The sequence below is a fragment of the Manihot esculenta genome, chromosome 14 (genome assembly GCF_001659605.2).
Source record: "Manihot esculenta cultivar AM560-2 chromosome 14, M.esculenta_v8, whole genome shotgun sequence".
In the NCBI taxonomy this organism is placed as follows: domain Eukaryota; kingdom Viridiplantae; phylum Streptophyta; class Magnoliopsida; order Malpighiales; family Euphorbiaceae; genus Manihot; species Manihot esculenta.
In genome coordinates, this window is record NC_035174.2 from 9,899,004 (window position 1) to 9,926,810 (window position 27,807).

Here is a 27,807-nt window from a genome sequence, read left to right on the forward strand (position 1 = left end):
GCCCCCGAAACTTGGGACTTTCGTCTCTGGAGGCAAGGTTCGGCCGCCGAAAGTGCCGCCGAAGGTTGAGTTTCGTCTCTGGATGAGACTTTCGGCCGCCGAAGGTGCCGCCGAACATGCATGAGTTTCGTCTCTGGAGAGGGGTTTCGGCCGCCGAACCTGCCGCCGAAAGTGCCCTGTCCAGCATTCTTTTGCATGTTTTATATGATTGTTTGGGGAGCTTGTAGAGGGTTTTTGGGGAGTGTCTTAGAGAGGTTCTTGAGTTAGTTTGGTCCCTCATTTGAGTCCACCTGTGTAGGTACGGACCAGAGGAATCAGGGAGGTCAGCAGTGAGTCCAGTTGCAGAACCTGCAGAGTCAGTTCAGAGTCAACCCGAGGTGAGTGGAACTGAACTTAATGTGTGAATATGAAAAATGAATATTTTATCATACTTCATGCATCATGAATATGCTATAGGGTGAGTGCATTAGTGTACACGAATATGATGCATTGCATTTATCCTTGTACTTGGCATTGCTCCTTGTACATTGTTTCTATGACGGTATGGACATAGTACGGATTCAATAGCCCTCGAAGGAAAGACCTGGAACAGCCCTACGGGGACCAGGCACAAAGACCTGGAACAGCCCTAAGGGGACCAGGCACATGGTACTTCGGTACCCCAGATGAGATGCAGTACCCAGATAGAGGGAGTGTTGATCCGTCCATGCTGAGATGATGTGATTACTTGTGATGTGATACATTTCATGCGAGCATGTTTTATCACCTGTTCTTTATCCTGTTCTACTCACTGGGCTATAGTAGCTCATCCCTCTCCCCTAACTCCCGTTGTGCAGGTTCAGAGTTCAGAGGGAAGTCAGCAGGGTACAGGAAGAGTATATAGTGTGTAATAGTTAGTGTGGACATGTATATGTAAAGAGATAATGTACAATGTATAGACTTGTGCTTGACTTAGAAGTTTTGTAATCCCTTGTTGTAGACACATGATCAGTTTATGTATGTTTCTTTTCTTGTTCATATTGATGAGAAAACCAGGCTTAATATGATGAGTTATTGTAATACCCGGCTAGACTCCGGTATCAGAATTCCTACCGTCCGGTGGAATCTCGGATGTCGGAGACCTCTAGAAGGGTAGAACCATGCTTTCATAAAATGTTTTCATGTTTTTAATGGTTTTAAAGTATGAAACTAAATGAGTTTTTGCATGAAAATAGCATTGGAGGAAAACCCAGGTTCGGCCGCCGAACATGCATGCGTTTTGGAGGCACGTTAGGCCCCCGAAAGCATGAGTGAGGGCAGTTCAGGTTCGGCCGCCGAAAGTCAAGTTCGGCCGCCGAACATTGCATGGATGCGGAGGCACATTCGGCCCCCGAACGTGGCCTGGCCAGCCACCTATAAATGGGGCACTTAGCCGAAATGGGCGAGCTTTCTCCCATTTTCGGCCACAGCTAGCTTCCGACCTCCCTCTTCCAAATCTAGTGTTTTTCCTTCAAATCCCCACCATTTTTCTTGAGTTTTAAGCTTGCATTGAAGGTTTTGAGCTTTTAAACCAAGTTTTAGAGCTTTGGGAACTCAGGAGCTCATTTTCGTGGATCTCCAAGTTTGGGTCGTCTTCCTCTCGATCTTCAAGAGGTAAGGGCCGATCTTAAGCTCCTTATATATTTTAAGTAAGTTTTATGCTAGATCTATGAGTAGAAATGCATGTTAGGTTATGTTTTGAGTTATGGGTTAATATTGATGTTTTGGTCAATGTGTGTTGTTTGTGGGTGTTTGAAGTGTCGTAGTTGGGGTATTTGTTGTTTTGAGGCCCCTAGGAACTTGTATGCTTGTTTTGGTTGAGATATATGCATGATTGGTGAGTTTGGAGGCGAAAATGCACAAAGGAGCCAAGTTTCTGCCCTTTGGCAGAAACCAGGTTCGGCAGCCGAAGGCACTTTCGGCCGCCGAACATGGCTGGGGAGGCAGGCCTTTCGGCTACCGAAGTTGCCCCCGAAAAGAGACTTTCGTCTCTGTCTGGCACTTTCGGCCGCCGAAGGTGCCGCCGAACCTACCTGAGTTTCGTCTCTGTCCAGGACTTTCGGCCGCCGAAGGTGCCGCCGAAAGTGCCCTGTTCAGCCACTTCATGCATATCTCTATGAGATATTTTCAGGATGTTTTAGGGGGGTTTTTGGGGAATATATTAGAGTTATGTTTATGTATGTTTGGTCCCTCATTGGAGTCCACCCGTGTAGGTTCGGACCCGAGGAACCAAGGACCCCAGCAGTGAGCCAGCTGCTACAGAGTTTGTCAGAGTCAGCCAGAGGTGAGTGGAACTAAACTTAACCTTTTAAATTGAGAAATGAAATGCTTTTATCATGCTTCATGCATCATGATCATATTATAGGTTGTTTGCATTAGAATTCACGACTATGCCGCATTGTATTGTTGTGATAGATGATAGTGGATGGACATTAGGATGATTCATTAGCCTTCTAAATACGAAGTCCTGTGGTGCCCATAATAGGGTCGGGCAATACGAAGTCCTGTGGTGCCCATAATAGGGCCGGGCAATACGAAGTCCTGTGGTGCCCATAATAGGGCCGGGCATGGAGTTGAGGGATTTTTGAATCAGTCCATCCGTGGTGTGATTTGTTTATGCAGTGACGCATTTCATGATAGCATGTTTTAAATATTCTTTTTATAGTTCTACTCACTGGGCATCTAGCTTACCCCTCTCCCCTAACCCCCAGGTTTGCAGGTACGGGATAGATAGAGAAGGCAAGAAGAAAAAGTCATATGTATGTAATAGTGAGTGTGTGGACATGACAACTGTATTATGATGAAATGTAAAAATATTCAGGATGTTATGTAATGAGGTCATTGAGGATAGAATTGTGCTTGACCATAATATATTGTTAATCCCTTTTGTACATACATGATCTTATGTTATGATGTTTATGTAAACTAACTCAACACAGGTTGTTTTGCCTTTAAGGCTTGATGAGATCCCACAGAGGGACTATGTTATGTATATGTTCAGAGTATGCACAGGTTGAGTTAGTTGATGACAGTATGTATGAAGAAAAGTTTAAATTTTTATGCATGTTGTTGATCATGTATGGGATTATACAGGTTTACAGGTTTTATGTCAGGCTTGCTACGGGTCCCGGCGGCCTTAAGTCGACCCGGATCCTAGCGCCGGTAGCGGTCCAATTTTCGGGTCGTTACAGAATGGTATCAGAGCCCTAGGTTCATATGGTCGGACCTAGAGTGTCGGGCTCATAGATGTTATAGAAGGTCAAGCACAATAGGAAAGTCATGTCCACTAGGATAGGATGTTGAGTCCTGTCTTGCATGATGATGTGAAATGCCATGACTTTGTGCATGTGCATTAATGATATGCTATGCTATGTGATGTATGCGATGAGGGTTCATGTGTGCCCACATGAACCATATGATGCTAATGTTTGCTTGTTATGAGCTGTTTTTCAGAGAATAGGATGAGAGGAACTCGTCGATCTGCGCGATTGACTGGAGTGCCACCTGAGGATGAGGGCACGAGCGCCCGTCCTCCTACATTGCCTAGGGCAATGTCTTGTAGAGCCAACAGAGATAGAGTGTCAAGGGACCCTAGAAGGTCTTTTGATGCCAGCAGAAGGGGGACTGATAGAGGAGGAAGTTCTTCAGATGTGAGGGAGGTTATGGAAGAGGATCAGAGGAGGGATGGGAACCTGGATGTGAGCATGCAGGAAGAAGGGACAGGGGAGTCTCAGGGAGGCGTCCAGGCCTCGGGGTATGGTTTTCCACCCCATTATCCACCCTTCCCACAGGGTTCAGGGTATCCGATGGGAGGCACATCGGATTACTCCAGCTTTAACCCCTACCCTACCTACATGCCTTATCCACCTTTCTATCCACCCTATACACAATACCCAGCTTATCCACCCTCACCCTTCTATCCAAATCCGGCAAACCCCACCTCGGGGAATGCTGCACCTCCACCTCCACCACCTACAGAACCAGCAGCCCCAGTTACTCAACCTCCTAGACCTAGCTCAGTCGATGGGAGCAAGGTAAAGATGACAGATTACCTCAAGTTGGATGCTCCCAAATACAAGTCAGGGGATGACCCCTTCGAGTATCTGAGAGTAGTGAAGACAATAACTGATGAGCTAGGGGCAAGCGACAGCAGGGCCATTCAGATGGCAGGGTTCACTTTAAAGTGCAAGAAGGCACGGGAATGGTTCAAGTGTTATGTGGACCCGAGACTAGACGGTATGACATGGGAAGAATTTGCGAATGAGTTCGCTGGATGGGCTTTTCCAGACAGTTCTAGAGAACTGAAGATGATTGAGTTTGAACAACTGAGGCAGTCAAAGCACATGGGTGTAGAGGAGTTCACGGATAAATTCTTGGAGCTATTGCCTTTTTCAGGGCAAGCTCTAGATTCAGATACGAAGAAAGCCAAGAAATATGTTATGAAGCTGCATTCCAGGTACTCCTCGTTGGTTCAGTCAGCTGAGAGAGAAAGTTTCCACACTGTGGTGGATATGGCTCGAAGAATGGAGGCAAGTGCTATAGTTGAGGGGTCAGTGAAGCAATCAGTGACCCAGTCTTCAGGGGTTAAGACCCCAGGCAGAGGAGGACCAGGTTTCTCTTCTCAGAGCTCAGGTAAGAAGAGGTGGGATAGTACCACCAGGAAGCCGAAGAAGAATAAGTTTTGGAACAAGTTGAAATCCGGTTTGGGATTTGGCGGTGGCTAGAGCTCAGGCTCAGATGGTACAGAATGCCAGAGATGTGGAAGACCACACAGGGGAGTGTGTCGAGCTGGGACTAATGCATGTTTCAGATGTGGACAGGAGGGACACATAGCTCGGGATTGTCCTAGAGCGCCTTTTATGGGCCAGCCCCAGCAGACAGCTTCTGGTAGTGTGGCACAGCCAGCAGTTCCAGCCACAACTCAGGGCAGTGGCAGAGGTAGAGGGAGAGGGGCAGCCTCTTCTTCTGGTTCCCGAGGTGAAGGTCCATCAGCTCCAGCTAGGATCTTCACCATGACACAGCAGGAGGCTAACACATCCAACACCGTGGTGTCAGGTAATCTCGTCATTGGGTGTTCTGATGTGTATGCATTAATGGACCCGGGTGCATCTCATTCATTTATTGCTCCGAGAGCCGTTGAGAGGTTAGGTCTGATAGTCTCTGGGTTAGAGTGTCCCCTATGGGTCAGTGGACCCAAGTGTGACCCGTCAGTGGCAGTGTCAGTCTGCCAGTACAGTCCAGTTTTTATTGAGGGAAGATGCCTCTCCGCCGACCTTGTGGTCCTAGATTTGACAGACTTTGACGTCATTCTAGGGATGGATTGGCTATCTACCCATGGTGCTACCTTGGACTGCAGGGACAAGGTAGTCAGGTTCAGAGATCAGAACGGGTCAGAGGTCGTCTTCAGAGGAGACAAGAGGGGCACACCTAGAGGTCTGATATCAGCTCTTCAGGCTCGTAGGTTGCTTAGGAAGGGATGTCAGGGGTACTTAGCTCATGTGAGAGAGCTAGACAGTCAGGTCAGGGAGCCGGCCTCGGTGCCAGTTGTCAGAGAGTTTCAGGATGTTTTTCCGGATGAGCTTCCAGGTTTACCACCTGCTAGGGAGATAGAGTTCGAGATAGAGTTGGTGCCTGGCACTAGACCGATCTCTATCCCTCCCTACAGGATGGCTCCAGCCGAGTTGAAGGAGTTGAAAGAGCAATTGCAAGAGCTGGTAGAAAAGGGTTTCATCCGACAGAGTACCTCACCTTGGGGTGCTCCGGTCTTGTTTGTGAGGAAGAAGGATGGATCCCTTAGACTTTGTATCGACTACAGGCAGTTGAACAAAGTCACTACCAAGAATAGGTACCCATTGCCTAGGATCGATGATCTATTCGACCAGCTAGCCGGAGCGGGATGTTTCTCCAAAATAGATCTAAGATCGGGGTACCATCAGCTAAGGATAAGGGATGAGGATGTGCCAAAGACGGCTTTCAGGACCAGATATGGGCATTTTGAGTTCCTTGTGATGCCGTTCGGGTTAACTAACGCCCCTGCAGCATTCATGGATCTCATGAACAGAGTGTTTAGCCAGTACCTGAATCACTTTGTTATTGTCTTCATAGATGATATCTTAGTGTATTCCAGGAATGCAGAGGAGCATGCCTGTAATACCCGGCTAGACTCCGGTATCGGAATCCCTACCGTCCGGTGGGACCTCGGATGTCGGAAACCTCTAGAAGGGTAAAACTATGATTTTATGAAATGTTTTCATGTATTTCATGTTTTTAAGTAAGAAATTAAATGAGTTTTTGCATGAAAAATCTTTGGAGGAAAACCCAGGTTCGGCCGCCGAACTCCGAAGTTCGGCCGCCGAACATACATGCTTTCGGAGGGACTTTAGGCGCCCGAAAATTTTGAGTGAGGGAAATGCAGGTTCGGCCGCCGAACCTTGCATGCATGCGGAGGCACTTTCGGCCCCCGAACGTGGCCTGGCCAGCCACCTATAAAAGGGGCACTTAGCCGAAATGGGAGAGTTTTCTCCCATTTTCAGCCGCAGCAAGCTTCCGACCTCCCTCTCCCAAATCTTGTGTTTTTCCTTCAATCCCCACCATTTTCTTTGAGTTTTAAGGTTCCACAAAAGTTTTTGAGTATTTTTAAGCAAGTTTGGAGCTTGGAAGTCTTGGAGCTAAATCCCTCCATTTTCCGAGCTAGGGTCGTTCTTCCTCTCGATCTTCAAGAGGTAAGCTTCGATCTATGCTTCTTTTATGTTTTATGAAAGTTTTATGCAAGTTGATGGGGTAGAATGCATGTTTAGGCTTGTTGTTAGGTTTATGGGTTTATGTTGTGATTTGAACAATGTATGTTGGAAATGTGTTGTTTGAAGTGTTGTAGTTGGGGTATATTATAGTTTGAGACCCCTAGGTGTGATGTATGATGTGTATGCATGTGTAGAAACAAGTTTATGCATGTTTTGAGGCGTTTTGGAGGCTGTGGACACAAGGAAGCCAAGTTTCTGCCCTTCGGCAGAAACTCAGGTTCGGCCGCCGAAGTGACTTTCGGCCGCCGAACCCCCTTGTGGAGGCAGTTTCGGCTGCCGAAGCCTGCCCCCGAAACTCAAGTTTCGTCTCTGTCTGGGAGGTTCGGCCGCCGAAAGTGCCGCCGAACCTACATGACTTTCGGCTGCAGAGGGACTTTCGGCCGCCGAACCTGCCGCCGAAAGTGCCCTGTTCAGCCATTTCTTGCATGTTTTCATGTGATGTTTTCAGGATGTTTTAGGGGGTTTTTGGGGAGTATTATAGAGTCATGTTCATGTATGTTTGGTCCCTCATTTGAGTCCACCTGTATAGGTTCGGACCCGAGGAACCGAGACCCCCAGCAGTGAGCTAGCTGCTTCAGAGTCTCTTCAGAGCTAGCCAGAGGTGAGTGGAATAAACTCTAAGTTTTAAAGCAAATTAATGAAATGTTTTAGCATGATTCACGCATCATGAATGCCATGAGATATATTAGGTTGTATGCATTAGAATTCACGAATATGTTGCATTGCATACTTTGTTGTTGATGTGGATGGATGTTGAATGATCCATTAGCCCTTGTATGTCAAGATAGCCTATGTGAGTCCAGGTGTGCCTGCTACGGCTCTACGCCCCTGGCACTATGACTGATTATGAAAGTCCGGGTGTGCCTGCTACGGCTCTACGCCCCCGGCATGTATAAGTAAGAAAGATAGGGGCTAAATGGTGACAAGTTCATCCTTGTTGTGAAATGTTTGTGTTATGGCGCATACATGAAAGCATGATTTAAATTGATGTTTTATTATTCTGCTCACTGGGCTCTAGTAGCTCACCCCACTCCCTTTATCCCCAGAGTTGCAGGTACAGGATAGATCAGGAAGTCGGCTAGAGTGAAGTTAAGTCATGTATGTTGTAATAGATAGTAGTGGACATGAACATGATGTAATGAGTATTTATGACCATGTAATGTAATGAATGATTTGATGATGTATTGAGGATTATAGTAGTGCTTGACCTAGAGGTGTGTGAATCCCCATTATGTATAGAGTGTTTAATGAGTAATGATGTTAATGACCATGATTATCCAAGTTGATATGTATGATGATGATACCCCATTGGAGTATTTGATGAGGACTCCAGTGTGGGGTTTATGTATGATTTTGTGCATGCACAGGTTTTGCTTGGATAAGAGAAAAGAAAATTTTTTACAGATCATGTATATGTTGTTATGTATGGGATTCCACAGGTTTACAGGAGGTATGTAGGCTTGCTACGGGTCCCGGCGGCCTTAAGCCGATCTGGATCCTAACCCCGGTAACGGGTCGGATTTCCGGGTCGTTACAATGCCCATCATCTGCGGTTGGTCTTGCAGACTTTGAGGGAACATGGCTTGTATGCCAAGTTCTCTAAATGTGAGTTCTGGCTGAGGAGCATTTCGTTCTTGGGGCATGTAGTGTCAGAGAATGGTATTGAGGTAGATCCCAAGAAGACAGAAACTGTGGCTAACTGGCCTAGACCCACTTCAGTGACGGAGATCAGGAGTTTCTTGGGTTTGGCAGGTTACTACAGGAGGTTCGTTCAGGACTTCTCAAAGATAGCAGCTCCTCTGACCAGACTAACCAGGAAGAATCAGAAGTTTCTGTGGACCGACCAGTGCGAAGAGAGTTTCGAAGAGCTTAAGAAGAGGTTGACTTCAGCACCAGTTTTAGCTCTGCCATCTAGTGATGAGGACTTTACAGTCTTTTGTGATGCGTCCCGTGTGGGACTGGGTTGTGTGCTTATGCAAAATGAAAGGGTGATTGCTTATGCTTCTAGGCAGCTAAAGAAGCATGAGTTAAATTACCCCACACATGACCTTGAGATGGCAGCAGTAATCTTTGCACTCAAGATGTGGAGGCATTACCTCTATGGGGTGAAATGTGAGATCTTTACAGATCATAAGAGCCTGCAGTACATCTTGAGTCAGAGGGATCTGAATCTGAGACAGAGGAGATGGGTGGAGCTGCTAAGTGACTATGATTGCAAGATTCAGTATCATCCGGGTAAGGCGAATGTCGTGGCAGACGCCCTAAGCCGGAAGTCACTAGGCAGTTTATCCCACATATCGGCAGAGAGGAGACCAGTGGTGAAGGAGTTCTACAAGCTTATTGAGGAAGGTCTACAGATGGAGTTGTCTGGTACAGGAGCCTTGGTGGCCCAGATGAGAGTGGCACCCGTGTTTCTGGAGCAGGTGGCTCAGAAACAGCATGAAGACCCGGGGTTAGTGAAGGTTGCCAGGACTGTTCAGTCAGGCAATGATAGCGAGTACAGATTCGACAGTAAGGGGATCCTCCGCTATGGGAGCAGACTATGTGTACCAGATGACATTGGGCTAAAAAGAGACATTATGAGAGAGGCTCATAATGCAAGATACAGCATTCACCCCGGAGCCACCAAGATGTATCAAGATTTGAAGAAAGTTTATTGGTGGCCAGCGATGAAGAAAGAAGTGGCACAGTTTGTGTCCGCCTGCGAGGTATGTCAGAGGGTGAAGCTGGAACATCAGAAGCCGGCTGGAATGCTTAACCCGCTACCTATCCCAGAATGGAAATGGGAGAATATAGCTATGGATTTCGTAGTGGGGTTACCGGCGGCGTCCAACAGAGTGGACTCCATATGGGTGATTGTGGACAGACTCACCAAATTTGCTCACTTCATCCCTGTCAGGAGTGGCTATTCTGTGGACAAGTTGGCGCAGGTGTACGTTGATGAGATAGTCAGACTGCATGGGGTTCCTGTTTCGATAGTGTCAGATAGAGGGCCCCAGTTCACCTCCAGGTTTTGGCGGAGTCTGCAGAATGCCATGGGTACTAGGTTGGATTTCAGTACTGCCTTCCACCCCCAGACTGATGGACAGTCAGAAAGGACCATCCAGACTATCGAAGATATGCTCAGAATGTGTGTGCTAGACTTTGGCGGTTCTTGGAGGCAACATCTACCTTTGGTGGAGTTTGCCTACAACAACAGCCATCATGCTAGCATCGGGATGGCTCCATATGAAGCTTTGTATGGAAGGAAGTGCAGATCACCTGTTTGCTGGGAGGAAGTTGGAGAAAAGGCCTTGGCAGGGCCTGAGTTAGTAGAGATCACCAACAGGGTGGTACCCATAATCAGAGAAAGAATCAAGACTGCTGTAAGCAGACAGAAGAGCTATGCAGACGTCCGCAGAAGACAGTTAGAGTTTCAGGAGGGGGATCTGGTATTGCTCAAGGTGTCTCCAATGAAGGGAGTGGTTCGCTTCGGGAAGAAAGGTAAACTAGCCCCACGATACATCGGACCCTTTGAAATCTTGCAAAAGATTGGAAATGTATCGTACAAGCTGGATTTACCTGCTTCGATGGAAAGAATCCATCCGGTTTTCCATGTTTCAATGTTGAGGAAGTTTGTGTCAGATCCGAGCAAGGTTCTTAATAAGCCTGATGTGGAGGTCCAAGAGGATCTCACCTATGTTGAACAGCCAGTGCGGATCATAGACACCCAGATCAGAAAGTTAAGAAACAAGGAAATCCCGATGGTGAAAGTCCTGTGGAACCACCACAACTTGGAAGAATGCACTTGGGAGACACGGGAGTCTATGCTCCAGCAGTACCCTCATCTCTTTTAAGGTTAGATCCCTATGTGTTTATGTACCTTGTATGTGTGTTATGTTCTTTGCCATGCTATGTGTGCTAGTGAGGAACATTCGGGGACGAATGTTCTTAAGGGGGGGAGAATGTAATACCCGGCTAGACTCCGGTATCGGAATTCCTACCGTCCGGTGGAATCTCGGATGTCGGAGACCTCTAGAAGGGTAGAACCATGCTTTCATAAAATGTTTTCATGTTTTTAATGGTTTTAAAGTATGAAACTAAATGAGTTTTTGCATGAAAATAGCATTGGAGGAAAACCCAGGTTCGGCCGCCGAAAGTGAAGTTCGGCCGCCGAACATGCATGCGTTTTGGAGACACGTTAGGCCCCCGAAAGCATGAGTGAGGGCAGTTCAGGTTCGGCCGCCGAAAGTCAAGTTCGGCTGCCGAACATTGCATGGATGCGGAGGCACATTCGGCCCCCGAATGTGGCCTGGCCAGCCACCTATAAATGGGGCACTTAGCCGAAATGGGCGAGCTTTCTCCCATTTTCGGCCACAGCTAGCTTCCGACCTCCCTCTTCCAAATCTAGTGTTTTTCCTTCAAATCCCCACCATTTTTCTTGAGTTTTAAGCTTGCATTGAAGGTTTTGAGCTTTTAAACCAAGTTTTGGAGCTTTGGGAACTCAGGAGCTCATTTTCGTGGATCTCCAAGTTTGGGTCGTCTTCCTCTCGATCTTCAAGAGGTAAGGGCCGATCTTAAGCTCCTTATATATTTTAAGTAAGTTTTATGCTAGATCTATGAGTAGAAATGCATGTTAGGTTATGTTTTGAGTTATGGGTTAATATTGATGTTTTGGTCAATGTGTGTTGTTTGTGGGTGTTTGAAGTGTCGTAGTTGGGGTATTTGTTGTTTTGAGGCCCCTAGGAACTTGTATGCTTGTTTTGGTTGAGATATATGCATGATTGGTGAGTTTGGAGGCGAAAATGCACAAAGGAGCCAAGTTTCTGCCCTTTGGCAGAAACCAGGTTCGGCAGCCGAAGGCACTTTCGGCCGCCGAACATGGCTGGGGAGGCAGGCCTTTCGGCTGCCGAAGTTGCCCCCGAAAAGAGACTTTCGTCTCTGTCTGGCACTTTCGGCCGCCGAAGGTGCCGCCGAACCTACCTGAGTTTCGTCTCTGTCCAGGACTTTCGGCCGCCGAAGGTGCCGCCGAAAGTGCCCTGTTCAGCCACTTCATGCATATCTCTATGAGATATTTTCAGGATGTTTTAGGGGGGTTTTTGGGGAATATATTAGAGTTATGTTTATGTATGTTTGGTCCCTCATTGGAGTCCACCCGTGTAGGTTCGGACCCGAGGAACCAAGGACCCCAGCAGTGAGCCAGCTGCTACAGAGTTTGTCAGAGTCAGCCAGAGGTGAGTGGAACTAAACTTAACCTTTTAAATTGAGAAATGAAATGCTTTTATCATGCTTCATGCATCATGATCATATTATAGGTTGTTTGCATTAGAATTCACGACTATGCCGCATTGTATTGTTGTGATAGATGATAGTGGATGGACATTAGGATGATTCATTAGCCTTCTAAATACGAAGTCCTGTGGTGCCCATAATAGGGCCGGGCAATACGAAGTCCTGTGGTGCCCATAATAGGGCCGGGCAATAACTCCGAGTACGAAGTCCTGTGGTGCCCATAATAGGGCCGGACAATACGAAGTCCTGTGGTGCCCATAATAGGGCCGGGCATGGAGTTGAGGGATTTTTGAATCAGTCCATCCGTGGTGTGATTTGTTTGTGCAGTGACGCATTTCATGATAGCATGTTTTAAATATTCTTTTTATAGTTCTACTCACTGGGCATCTAGCTCACCCCTCTCCCCTAACCCCCAGGTTTGCAGGTACGGGATAGATAGAGAAGGCAAGAAGAAAAAGTCATATGTATGTAATAGTGAGTGTGTGGACATGACAACTGTATTATGATGAAATGTAAAAATATTCAGGATGTTATGTAATGAGGTCATTGAGGATAGAATTGTGCTTGACCATAATATATTGTTAATCCCTTTTGTACATACATGATCTTATGTTATGATGTTTATGTAAACTAACTCAACACAGGTTGTTTTGCCTTTAAGGCTTGATGAGATCCCACAGAGGGACTATGTTATGTATATGTTCAGAGTATGCACAGGTTGAGTTAGTTGATGACAGTATGTATGAAGAAAAGTTTAAATTTTTATGCATGTTGTTGATCATGTATGGGATTATACAGGTTTACAGGTTTTATGTCAGGCTTGCTACGGGTCCCGGCGGCCTTAAGTCGACCCGGATCCTAGCGCCGGTAGCGGTCCGATTTTCGGGTCGTTACAGTTATATCCGCCTTGAGTGGGGATAAAATAGCAGAGATATAGTGCATGCACAGGTTAAGCCCTGGAGGAAAGAAAAGTTTTAATGGTTTGACAGAAAATGTATGATCATGTATGGGATTTCACAGGTACACAGACAGTATAATAGGCTTACTACGGGTCCCGGCGACCTTAAGTCGATCTGAATCCTAGTGCCGGTAGCAGTTCGGTTTTCGGGCTGTTACAGATTGGTATCAGAGCCCTAGGTTCACATGGTCGGACCGATAGAGTTAGAGTTGGGCTCAAAGAGGTTTAGTGGGTCAAGCACAATAGGCAAACATGTCCACTAGGATAGGATGATAGTCCTGTCTATCTGATGATGTGCAATGCCATGCTGCATGTGTTGTTTTCCTCTATGTGTTGCTTATGTGCTCTGTTATGTGTTGTTTCCAGAGAGAGTTAAGATGCGAGGAACTCGTCGATCCGCGAGATTGACTGGAGTCCCACCTGAAAGTGAGGGTACAGCTGCTCGTCCTCCTGCATTGCCAAGGGCAAGGACTCACAGGTCAAGCAGGGAGGGAACGTCAAGAGACCCTCGAAGGTCTTCTGACGAAAGCAGAAGAGGAATAGGCAGAGGGGGAAGATCAGAAGAAGAGAGAGTTGCTGTGGAGGAAGCTCAGAGTAGAGATGTAAGTATGGGTGTAGGAAGGTCAGAAGAAGGTATGGGGGAGTCCCAGGGAGGCGCACAGGCCTCGGGGTTTGGCTATCCACCCTTTCCACAGGGCCCAGGGTATCCGATGGGAGGCACGTCGGATTACTCCAGCTTTGCCCCATATCCACCCTACATGCCCTATATGCCCTACCCTTCCTTTTATCCACCATATCATATGTATCCACCCCCACCTTTTCATCCAAGTTCAGCATCGCCTGAAGCCAGAGGACCAGTACCTCCACCACCACCACCTGAACCAGTAGCCCCTGTTGTTGAAGCACAACCCAGTTCTTCAGGGGGAAGTAAGGTGAAGATGACTGAGTACTTAAAGTTGGATGCTCCTAAATTCAATACGGGAGATGATCCATTTGAGTATCTCAGTGCAGTCAGAATGATAACAAGTGAGTTGGGAGCAGATGAGAGCAGGGCCATAGAGATGGCAGGGTTCACTTTAAAATGTAAGAAAGCCAGAGAATGGTTCAAGAACTATGTGGACCCCAGAATAGACAGTATGACATGGGAAGAGTTCGTCAATGAGTTTGCTGGATGGGCTTTCCCTGACAGTTCTCGGGAGCTAAAGGTTGTGGAGTTTGAGCAGTTGAGACAGACGGAGGAGATGAGCGTTGATGAGTATACAGATAAGTTCCTGAAATTGTTACCATACGTGGGTCAGGCGTATGATACGGATCAGAAGAAGGCAAAGAGATATGCCACAAGGCTTCATCCCAGGTATTTCTCTTTGATTCTTCATGCGGAGAAGGAGAGTTTCCACTCTATTGTGGATGCTGCTAGAAAGATGGAGGCCAGTGCCATCAGTCAGGGAGTAGTCAAGCAAGCAAAGGCACAGGCTTCTGGTACGGCAAGTGCGAGCAAGAAGAGATGGGATAAATTCAGAGGAAAGAGAGGCAAGTTCTGGAACAGGATTAAGACGGGTCTGGGAATGAGTAGCGGCTCCAGCTCTGGCACAGATCTTCCAGTGTGTAATAGGTGTGGGAGACCGCACAGAGGAGCTTGTCTGTTGGGATCTTCAGCCTGCTATAGATGTGGGCAGGAGGGACATTATGCACGGGAATGTCCTCAGGCGACTTTGGTTGCACCATCCCAGCAGATGACCTCAGGTAGTGTTGTACAGTCAGCAGCTTCAGTCCGTCCACCAAGCAGTGGCAGAGGTAGAGGAAGAGGGGCAGCCTCTTCATCAGGGATGGGTTCCCGAGGTGCAGGTCTGTCAGCTCTAGCACGGATTTTCACCATGACGCAACAGGAGGCAGACACTTCGAACACAGTGGTGTCAGGTAATCTCATCATTGGGTGTTCAGAGGTGTATGCTTTAATGGACCCCGGTGCTTCTCACTCTTTCATTTCTTCTAGAGCCGCAGAGAGATTGGGGTTGATTGTATCCTCGTTAGCGTGTCCTCTCTAGGTCAGTGGACCTAGATGTGACCCATCATTGGCAGAGTCAGTCTGTCAGTTTCGTCCAGTGTTTCTAGAGGATAGATGCCTTCCAGCTGACCTTGTGGTCCTAGAGTTGACAGATTTTGATGTCATTCTAGGGATGGATTGGTTATCTACCTATAGTGCTACCTTGCACTGTAGGGACAAGGTAGTGAGTCTCAGAGACCAGGATGGGTCAGAGTGTGTCTTCAGAGGAGACAGGAGAGGGACACCTAGGGGTTTGATATCAGCCCTCCAGGCTCATAGGATGTTGAGGAAGGGGTGTCAGGGGTTCCTAGCTTATGTGAGAGAGCTAGACAGTCAGGTTAGGGAACCATCCTCAGTACTAGTTGTTAGAGACTTCCCAGATGTGTTTCCTGAAGAGCTTCCAGGACTACCATCTGATAGGGAAATAGAGTTCGAGATAGAGTTGATGCCCAGTGCCAGACCGATCTCTATTCCTCCCTACAGAATGGCACCAGCAGAGTTGAGAGAGTTGAAAGAACAGTTACAGGATTTGGTAGCTAAGGGTTTCATCCGCCCGAGTACCTCACCCTGGGTGCTCCAGTATTATTTGTCAGAAAGAAGGATGGCCCTCTTAGACTTTGTGTCGACTACAGACAGTTGAACAAAGTTACTATCAAAAACAAGTATCCTTTACCCAGGATCGATGATCTATTCGACCAGCTGGCAGGAGCAGGTTGTTTTTCTAAGATAGATCTGAGATCCGGATACCACCAGTTGAAGATCAGGGAAGGAGATGTCTCTAAGACTGCTTTTCGAACCAGATATAGGCATTATGAGTTCCTAGTGATGCCGTTCGGGTTGACTAATGCCCCTACAGCATTCATGGATCTCATGAATAGGGTTTTCAGGGAGTACTTGGATCGTTTTGTGATCGTCTTTATAGATGATATCTTGGTGTACTCCAGGAATGCAGAAGAGCATGCCCAGCATCTGAGACTAGTTTTGCAAACCTTGCGAGAGCATGGCTTGTATGCCAAGTTCTCCAAGTGCGAATTCTGGCTAAGGAGCATTGTCTTTTTGGGACATGTAGTATCAGAGGAAGGAATAGCAGTAGATCCCAAGAAGGTAGAGGCAGTAGCCAATTGGCCTACACCCACGACAGTGACAGAGATCAAGAGTTTTCTGGGTTTGGCAGGCTACTATCGGAGGTTCGTTCAGGACTTTTCGAAGATAGCTGCTCCTATGACCAGACTGACCAGGAAAAATCAGAAGTTCGTATGGTCAGAGGATTGTGATGAGAGTTTTGAAGAGTTGAAGAGACGGTTAACTTCAGCACCGGTGTTAGTTCTGCCGAACAGTGATGATGAGTTCACAGTGTTCTGTGATGCATCCCGAGTGGGATTAGGTTATGTGTTGATGCAGAATGGCAGAGTGATAGCTTATGCTTCTAGACAGCTTAAGAAGCACGAGTTGAACTATCCGACACACGATCTTGAGATGGCAGCTGTTATCTTTGCCCTTAAGATGTGGAGGCATTACCTCTATGGGGTAAAGTGTGAGATCTATACGGATCATAAGAGCCTACAGCACATCTTAAGTCAGAGAGAGTTAAACTTGAGGTAGAGACGGTGGGTAGAATTGCTCAGTGATTACGATTGTAAGATCCACTATCATCCGGGTAAGGCTAATGTTGTAGTTGATGCCTTAAGCCGGAAGTCATTTGGCAGTTTATCCCACATAGCAATAGAGAGAAGACCGGTGGTGAAGGACTTTTACAGACTCATGGATGAAGGGCTACAGTTGCAGTTATCTGGTACAGGTGCTTTGATTGCACAGATGAGAGTTACACCAGTGTTTCTAGAGCAAGTGGCTCTGAAACAGCACGAAGATCCTGAGTTGGTGAAGATTGCCAGGACTGTTCAGTCTGGCAACAGTGCAGAGTTCAGATTTGACAGTGAGGGGATTCTTCGTCACGGTAAGAGATTATGTGTACCAGATGATAGCAGTTTAAAGGAAGACCTTATGAGGGAAGCTCATAATGCGAGGTATAGCGTTCACCCTGGAGCCACCAAGATGTATCAAGACTTGAGAAAGGTGTATTGGTGGCCAGCGTTGAAGAGGGAAGTGGCACAATTTGTGTCAGCCTGCGAAACATGTCAAAGGGTGAAGCTAGAACACCAGAAGCCGGCTGGAATGCTTAACCCACTGCCGATTCCAGAGTGGAAATGGGAGAACATAGCTATGGATTTTGTAGTGGGGTTACCGGCGACGTCCAACAGGCTAGACTCCATATGGGTGATTGTGGATAGACTCACTAAATCTGCCCACTTCATTCTAGTCAGGAGTAACTATTCTGTGGACAAGCTAGCGCAGGTGTATTTGAATGAGATAGTTAAGCTGCATGGAGTTCCAGTGTCGATTGTATCAGATAGAGGACCTCAGTTCACCTTCAGGTTTTGGCGGAGTCTGCAAGCTGCTATGGGTACAAGATTAGATTTCAGCACTGCTTTCCATCCACAGATAGACGGTCAGTCAGAGAGGACCATCCAAACCATAGAAGATATGCTGAGAATGTGTGTGTTAGACTTTGGCGGTTCTTGGAGGCAGCATCTACCTCTGGTGGAGTTTGCCTACAACAATAGCCATCATGCTAGTATAGGGATGGCCCCTTATGAAGCTTTGTATGGGAGGAAGTGCCGAACACCTGTTTGCTGGGAAGAGGTAGGAGAGAAGGCTCTTGCAGGGCCAGAGTTAGTTGAAATTACCAGCAAGTTAGTGCCTATCACCAGAGAGAGGATCAGAACAGCTGTAAGCAGGCAGAAAAGCTATGCAGACATCCGTAGGAAGCAGATAGAGTTCCAGGAGGGGGATATGGTGTTGCTAAAGGTGTCTCCGATGAAAGGAGTGGTTCGCTTTGGAAAGAAAGGTAAATTGGCTCCACGGTACATAGGTCTTTTTGAGATCGTGCAGAAGATCGGGCCTGTGTCGTATAAGCTGGATTTACCTGCATCGATGGAAAGGATTCACCCGGTATTCCATGTTTCGATGTTGCGGAAATTTGTATCAGATCCAGAAAAGGTTCTCAGTGAACCTGATGTAGAGATTCTTGGAGATCTCACGTATGAAGAGCAGCCAGTACGGATCGTGGACACACAGATTAGAAAGTTGCGGAACAAGGAGATACCAATGGTGAAAGTCCTGTGGAACCACCATAATCTAGAAGAGTGTACTTGGGAGACACGGGAGTCGATGCTCCAGCAATACCCATATCTGTTTTGAGGTTAGTTATAGCTCATTTTCCCCTTTTCTATGTGTTTATGTGTTTAGTTGTTTGAGGAACATTCGAGGACGAATGTTCTTAAGGGGGGAAGAATGTAATACCCGGCTCGAGTCCGGCCTCGGAAATCCTGTCGTCTAGTGGAATCTCGGGTGTTGGAACCCTCGAGAAGGGTAAGACCTATGTTTTCATTAGTGGTTTACGAGTTTTGAATGGTTTAAAGTGTTAAAGAAATGCATTTTGGAAAGAAAAGCAATAAGGGAGAAATGCAAAGGTTCGGCCGCCGAAGGTCACTTTCGGCCGCCGAACATTGCATGGTTTCGGATTCACGTTCGGCTGCCGAAGGTGGTCTGGCCAGCCACCTATTTAAGGGCCAAAGGTCGGTGGAAGGAGGATATTTCTCCTCCACTTGCAGCCAGAGGTGAGTTCCAGCCTCTCCCAAGTTGACTTTCATGTTTTTCATGTTTTTCACCAAATCTTTCAAGGGTTTTAAGAGTTTTGGTGTGTTTTGAAGGTTTTGAGCAAAAATAGCAAGTTTGGAAGTTTGGAGCTTTGGAAGAGGTTTTCTTCATATCTCCACGTTAGGATCACTCATCCTCAAGTTCTTAAGGAGGTAAGGGTGGATCTTGAATTTCTTTGATGAGTTTTGAAGGTTTTATGGAAGTTTCATGGGTAGTATGCATGATTAGGTTTAGATGAGGTTTTTGGTGGTCTTTGGTGTTCAAGCATGTGTAAGTGTGATATGCTATGTTTATTTGGGGTGTTAGGATAGTTTGAGACCCCTTTGTGCCTATTTATATGTATGTGTATGTGCTAGTTGGGAGTAGTTGATATGCATGTTGTAGGTTTTTGGGCAAAGTTTGCATGAAACAGAGCAGGGTTCTGCCCATCGGGCAAAACCAGGTTCGGCCGCCGAACCCCTTGTGGAGGCAGTTTCGGCTGCCAAAGCTTGCCCCCGAAACTTGGGACTTTCATCTCTGGAGGCAAGGTTCGGCCGCCGAAAGTGCCGCCGAAGGTTGAGTTTCGTCTCTGGATGAGACTTTCGGCCGCCGAAGGTGCCGCCGAAGGTGCCGCCGAACATGCATGAGTTTCGTCTCTGGAGAGGGGTTTCGGCCGCCGAAAGTGCCCTGTCCAGCGTTCTTTTGCATGTTTTATATGATTGTTTGGGGAGCTTGTAGAGGGTTTTTGGGGAGTGCCTTAGAGAGGTTCTTGAGTTAGTTTGGTCCCTCATTTGAGTCCACCTGTGTAGGTACGGACCAGAGGAATCAGGGAGGTCAGCAGTGAGTCCAGTTGCAGAACTTGCAGAGTCAGTTCAGAGTCAACCCGAGGTGAGTGGAACTGAACTTAATGTGTGAATATGAAAAATGAATATTTTATCATACTTCATGCATCATGAATATGCTATAGGGTGAGTGCATTAGTGTACACGAATATGATGCATTGCATTTATCCTTGTACTTGGCATTGCTCCTTGTACATTGTTTCTATGACGGTATGGACATAGTACGGATTCAATAGCCCTCGAAGGAAAGACCTGGAACAGCCCTACGGGGACTAGGCACAAAGACCTGGAACAGCCCTAAGGGGACCAGGCACATGGTACTTCGGTACCCCAGATGAGATGCAGTACCCAGATAGAGAGAGTGTTGATCCGTCCATGCTGAGATGATGTGATTACTTGTGATGTGATACATTTCATGCGAGCATGTTTTATCACCTGTTCTTTATCCTGTTCTACTCACTGGGCTATAGTAGCTCATCCCTCTCCCCTAACTCCCGTTGTGCAGGTTCAGAGTTTAGAGGGAAGTCAGCAGGGTACAGGAAGAGTATATAGTGTGTAATAGTTAGTGTGGACATGTATATGTAAAGAGATAATGTACAATGTATAGACTTGTGCTTGACTTAGAAGTTTTGTAATCCCTTGTTGTAGACACATGATCAGTTTATGTATGTTTCTTTTCTTGTTCATATTGATGAGAAAACCAGGCTTAATATGATGAGTTATATCCGCCTTGAGTGGGGATAAAATAGCAGAGATATAGTGCATGCACAGGTTAAGCCCTGGAGGAAAGAAAAGTTTTAATGGTTTGACAGAAAATGTATGATCATGTATGGGATTTCACAGGTACACAGACAGTATAACAGGCTTACTACGGGTCCCGGCGACCTTAAGTTGATCTGGATCCTAGTGCCGGTAGCAGTTCGGTTTCGAGCTATTACACAGATATATATATATCACGATAGAGGCCACGCAGAAGGGGGGTTCTCTCTTCTTCTTCCTTCTTCTTCCTGGACACCATTTTTATTCTTTTGGCAACCCTTGCCTAAATACATTACTCTTACGCATGAAACCTGACTCGAGCGTCGGAGGGCCTCCACCGGGGCACCCCCGGTAGGCCCCTGACCATTCTTTCTTATTTTACAAGTCCTTTCACCAGGTAGAACACGGAGACACCCACCAGGGAGCCCAGCAAGAAGGGACCCAGAAGAAAACCAGATCTATCATGGACCAGGAGGAGGAAAAGATTTATCAAATGGCGCCGTCTGTGGGAACAAAGGGGACCTTTTCGTCACCGGAGTTCCTAAATCCACCCATTGAGATCCACATGGAGGTAGGAAAGCTTATACGAAAAAGAAAGCTGGAGATTTACAGTAACCCAGCTGAAAAGAAAGACCCAGCTGGTTTAAGAATATCTTGACAGTCTCTTAATCTTCATTTTCCTACCCTCGTTGTTTACTTTAACATTTATTGAATTTTATTACTAATAACTTTTTCTTTGAGATCTGATGAGGTGAAACTTCAGATCGAAATGCTTGTCTCTGAATGTAGATTTTAATCTTTTCTGTAAAAGGAAAAAAGGATGAGAAGTATATATATATATTTGTTGAAATTGTGAGGTCGGCTGTAAAATTTCAGGTTAGCAAGTTAGAGAGAAAATTAATAAATGAAATATAGACAAGGTCGGACTAACATTTCAGGTCGGATAGGACATGAGGTCAGAGGATACACGATTCATAGCCATCCAACTCTGTTGCAGAGCAACGCCCCTCAAGTATCAGAGCAACCTGGAGATAATAGGAAATAATCAAATATCCAGGCAAGGTGGATAAGCTCCGACGCGGTATGCCATCCAGCTCAAAGACAAGGTGACGATCCAATGTCGCGTCCAGTCATGGGTGTCACCGGCGAAGCCCGAAGCCGTACGTTGTAACAGCAGAGAAAGCTCGATCATCTTAAGGATGGGGAAGACAACTGTGGGAGGTCGCGGGATCCCTTGCGATGCATTCAACTTCGTATGCGCCGACGGCGGAAAGGAACGCCGGCGAAGCACAAAGGTTTTATTACGGCCGATTTTTTCTTTGAAGCCTGGTGAATATTTTCTGTAAAAGGAAAAAAAGGGTGAGTAATTTATGTATTTGTTGAAATTCTGAGGTCGGCCGTGTATATATATATATATATATATATAAAAGAAAAGAAAAGAAAAGAAAAAAAAAGAGAGTGGGAAAGGAATGCAATGTTTGGGGGAAGACAAACTTGAAAACAGCGCTGGTGGAGTTAGATTCGTGATCCCCTTTGTGATTTTTAGTGGCAGCCCGTTTGAAAGGGTGGGGATTTTACTGTGAGAGGTAAAATAATCAATTTCGAGGGAAAATTTTGTTGACTTGATCAAAGTATTGGGGTTTGTGAAGACATTGCTCCCGATCTTCCAATGACCCAAAGCCATCGACGGTAGCTGGGGTATGGGATGCGCAGAATCTGCTGACAGAAAGAAGATGGGGCAGCTTCCGGGGAATGAGGAATGGAAATAAGGAGGAAGAAGGGAATGAAGGGAATAAGCATCGAGAACAATCAAAGGACAATGAGACCGGCTCCAAATCAGAACCGTTGGATGGTAAGACTGGGCAAAGCGAGCGTTACGACCCTTCGTGGCTAGAGCTGGGAAATGAGGGTTAATTTTTGTGAGTGGATTTTGGTTATTTGATAGGAATTTGGAGATGAACAGTGGCACATGACGCAATATGCCACAAAAAAGGATGGCAATGAGAATGAGAAGAGCTGGGTCATAAAGGACATGTGTCATTTGAAAAACAATTCATTCTGGTTCCTTTTGGAAGTGGGTTTTCTTCACTCTGTCCACAAATTGCTGAGAATTCCAATAAGAAGTATGATTTGACATTTTGTCTGTATGTGAATATGAAAGTTCAAGTGGATGATACAAGTCTCCTTCTTTCCTGTTCCGTTTGTCTCCTTCTTTCCTGTTCCGTTTATTTTTTTTGTCCCTTCATTAAATGAGTTGGGGAAAACGGGTCGGTCAGCTGATCGAAGCAGCAGGACTGAAAGGAGCTCGGCCCTGTTGGCCAGCTTGAAGACAGGTGCAAGTCTCGAACTTGGGTTTAGTGGAGCACGACGATCGGACTACAGCAGGTCGGCCAAACACCAAAATTGTCAATTTTTAAGATTGAGTTTGGTGGGATCGGAGTAAAGTGACGCGCCCACACAATACATGCAAAAGTGGTCGACGTGGCTTTTGATCACCGGGAGGTAGGTACCCAAATCCTTTATAAATATTATAACAATGCCATTGTAAATGATTCTCTAAAATTAGCTTACCCACAATCTAATCCTCCTGCAAATAATTAATTACTAATCACCGTCACAACCAGACAAAATTTAAGATCAAGAATCTTCTACTTTACTTTCACTTTATAGTTTTGCAGTTATTATTGATTTCAGAATTATAAAGTGTAAATAATACTTACACTTTTCACAATATTTTACATGTTCAAGCATAGTATTTTATAAATTTTTCATCTGAAGTATGAAACTAAGTGACATGTGCGACATATTATTTATTGATGAATATTATTAAATTAACAACGAGCATTCTCGTTATATACACTTTGTGCAAGCTCTTATTTTGCAGAAAAATTCAAAAAAATGAACAAGACCTCAGTTAGGCACAAAACCAGCTGAGATGACGAAGCGACAGTAAGGCCAATGAGCCTGAATCTTATCCAAGACCTCAGTTAGGCACAAAACCAGCTGAGATGACGAAGCGACAGTAAGGCCAATGAGCCTGAACCTTGCGCAAGACCTCCTAAGGGAGCAAAGAAAGCCGGCGGGGCCCCGAGGTCACCCCGGAACAAAAATAGCCAGGATCTCGTAAGATCTCCTGGAGCACAAACAGCCGGCGGGGCCCCGAGGTCACCCCGGAACAAAAATAGCCAGGATCTCGTAAGATCTCCTGAGCACAAACAGCCGGCGGGGCCCCGAGGTCACCCCGAAACAAAAACGACCAGGATCTCGTGAGATCTCCTAGAGCACAAACAGCCGGCGGGGCCCCGAGGTCACCCCGGAACAAAAACGACCAGGATCTCGTGAGATCTCCTGGAGCACAAACAGCCGGCGGGGCCCCGAGGTCACCCCGAAAAAATAAAAGAAGACCGGGATCCCCTAGAACTCCCGGGAAAACAAAATAAAAACGGCCGGTGGGGATCTTAAAAGACCTCCCGGAGCATGAAGACCGAGATCCCTTAGAACTCCCGGGAAAACAAAATAAAAACGGCCGGTGAGGATCTTAAAAGACCTCCCGGAGCATGAAGACCGGGATCCCCTAGAACTCCCGGGAAAACAAAGAAGACCGGGATCCCCTAGAACTCCCGGGAAAACAAAATAAAAACGGCCGGCGAAGATCTCCAAGATCTCCCGGAGCAACAAAGACCAGGATCCCCAAGATCTCCTGGCAAAAGAAGACCTCCCTGAGAAGACCTCAATGAGGTCCAGGCAAAAGAAGACCTCACTGAGGTCCTGGGGTCCTGGCAAAAGAAGACCTCACTGAGGTCCTGGCATGAGAAGACCTCACTGAGGTCCTGGCAAAAGAAGACCTCACTGAGGTCCTGGCAAAAGAATACCTCACTGAGGTCCTGGCATGAGAAGACCTCACTGAGGTCCTGGCATGAGAAGACCTCACTGAGGTCCTGGCAAAAGAAGACCTCACTGAGGTCCTGGCATGAGAAGACCTCACTGAGGTCCTGGCATGAGAAGACCTCACTGAGGTCCTGGCAAAAAAAGACCTCACTGAGGTCCTGGCATGAGAAGACCTCACTGAGGTCCTGGCATGAGAAGACCTCACTGAGGTCCTGGCATGAGAAGACCTCATTGAGGTCCTGGCATGAGAAGACCTCACTGAGGTCCTGGCATGGAAGACCTCACTGAGGTCCTGGCATGAGAAGACCTCACTGAGGTCCTGGCATGAGAAAACCTCACTGAGGCAGAAGACCTCAATGAGGCAGAAGACCTCAAAGAGGCAGAAGACCTCAATGAGGCAGAAGACCTCAATGAGGCAGAAGACCTCACTGAGGCAGAAGACCTCACGGAGGCATAAGACCTCACGGAGGCAGAAGACCTCACGGAGGCAGAAGACCTCAAAGAGGCAGAAGACTTCAATGAGGCAGAAGACCTCAATGAGGCAGAAGACCTCACGGAGGCAGAAGACCTCACGGAGGCAGAAGACCTCAATGAGGCAGAAGACCTCAAAGAGGCAGAAGACCTCAAAGAGGCAGAATACCTCAATGAGGCAGAAGACCTCACTGAGGCAGAAGACCTCACGGAGGCAGAAGACCTCACTGAGGCAGAAGACCTCAAAGAGGCAGAAGACCTCAATGAGGCAGAAGACCTCACTCAGGCAGAAGACCTCACTGAGGCAGAAGACCTCAATGAGGCAGAAGACCTCACTGAGAGGTAGAAGACCTCACTGAGGTAAAAGACCGGCGAAGATCTCAAAGATCTCCCGGAGCAAAAATGACCGGGATCCCCAAGATCGTCCGGTGCCACAAGCAAAAACAACTCGTAAGAACAATAGTTCCGATCTCACATAAAAGATTGGGGCACGGGACCATAAATGAAAAGCTAAACTCCGACCTCCCAAAGGACCTCGAGTCATCAGGTAGAGAGACTTTGATCTCACACAACAGCCAAAAGTACCAAAGCACCATGCCGATCTCAAGAAAACGAGCGCAGTACTAGTAAACCCAATAGGCAGACCGAGTTAAGGCAAGGCGATTCCTAAGCAAACTGCATACCAAAATACAAAGCCAAATAGAGAATCAGGGGCAATTATAAGAGGCACTGACCTCGAAAATTGACCACTCACACCAAACCAACTCAGCTGACCTAGAGAAAGGTCCAGGCAACAAAGAGCCCGCAAAACGCTCGAGAGAAGATAACCCATAAATACTCAATGGTAAAAAACATACACGAGAATCCAACGCTCAGACAAAAATAATAAAAAGGCAAGAAAGGGATACTTTCGACAAGAGCAGTTCTCAGACCACACGGTCATGAATAGAGTTTAAAGATTTATCCCCTCACCAGTCATGGAATAACTGCTGAGGAGATAAAGAGGCAATTGATGATCGCTGGATTTCTTCACCCCGGTCTAAAAGGCCAGGCCCATAAAAACAGTCCATGATCCGAAGGCTTCAATATTCCCTTCGAGAGTCAGGTCCAGCCCGCTCAGTCACAGGGCCGGACTCCGCCTAGACTCCGCCTAGACTCCTCAATCAAGCCGGCCCAAACCTCTCGGCCCAGTAATCAGGCCCTCACCAGGCTCAACTTCAGCCCTACCATTCAACCCAGCCCGGAAAGGGGAAAATGACCAAGATGCCCCGCTGGTAGGTCCTTCCGCATGCGTATCAGAGGAGAATTAATGGCCGTTACGCATGGAGCAGGCGCCTGACACATCCGTACATACGGAGCTAGGCGGCAGAAGACAGCTAGCATTGTGGCAGAGAGACAGATATATATATCACGATAGAGGCCACGCAGAAGGGGGGTTCTCTCTTCTTCTTCCTTCTTCTTCCTGGACACCATTTTTATTCTTTCGGCAACCCTTGCCTAAATACATTACTCTTACGCATGAAACCTGACTCGAGCGTCGGAGGGCCTCCACCGGGGCACCCCCGATAGGCCCCTGACCATTCTTTCTTATTTTACAGGTCCTTTCACCAGGTAGAACACGGAGAGACCCACCAGGGAGCCCAGCAAGAAGGGACCCAGAAGAAAATCATATCTATCATGGACCAGGAGGAGGAAAAGATTTATCAATATATATATATATATATATATATAAATTAAAGTTACCTTTCACGTAAATCTAATTTCTTCTCGTTGGAGGTCTGTTCAGTCTTTAGCGGATCAACTGGCACGCCCCGTCTTGACCCCAAACAGCCTTTTAATTAGTTTTGCAGAGCCCACTTGGTTTTTGGTTAGTTGGTAATAATAATCTAGAATGGATTATTATTTTTTATTAACTTTATATTGAGAATTGTTTTTTATCGGTTGGTAATTGGTGATATTTTTATTTAGATTATATTATTTTTTTAAAATTTTATTAATTATAAATTTCTTTTTTTAAATTAAAATTTTACATAAAAATATATTTAAAATTATAAAAACATATTAGATAAATATAAAAAATATTATCAACAATAATTAAATTAAGTATATAGGATAATTAAATAATATTATATTCATACAGAAATATATTTTCAACTATATTAAATTATTATATATATTTTTTTTTGAAATCAATTTTTTTATGTTCTTCAATCGGCTAATAGTGTTGTTTATGAGTTAACTCGAACTTTCCATTCGATAATATATTAGGTGGAATGGTTAATTTCACCTATTGTATTTGGAATACTTTGAGTTTGAATGGCTAATAATATGATATTATATTTTTTTTTAAAAAATTAAAATTTTCTTTTCTTTTCTCAAAAGTAACTTCATTCATTAGAAGGGTAAGTCCAAGGCCTGTATAAGGAGAATCAACCGGAGAAATAACCAAAGGCTCAACGTACAAAAATAAATCCAAAGAAATCCCAATATATAAATTTTAGGACACATGTACAAGTGACTCAAGTCCAGACTCGACAATAATAATCTCATAATTATCTTTCATCAGAAAACACATGCCATTCAAGTCTATTACATTGTAGAAACTTAGAACTTTCCCAAATAATAGATTGTAGGAGACAACTTGAAAATATATGGAGAAAACCATTTAAGTACAAAGTGTCGCTCTTTCCTTCTTGAGAGAAACTCCAATCATTGCAGCTTCTAGTTAAGGAGAAAATAGAGCCTAAGGCACATACAACTCAAATCTAAACAGATGGTGAAAACTTACTTGACACAAAAAGGAAAATTCGACCACCGTAAAAAATTAAAGAGAATCCACTATATGTAGGAGCTTGCACTTTTTGGTTTTAACTAAAAAATCAAAATAAATCGAACTGAAATTTTTATTCGGTTCGGTTATTTAGTCTATTTGTTTATTAATTTTAAAATATTTCGATATTTTAATTTGGTTCGAAATTAATTAAAATTAATAAAAAAATCAAATCAAACCGCTCATATATATATATATATATATATAAAAGATGAAAGCTAATCTCCTCC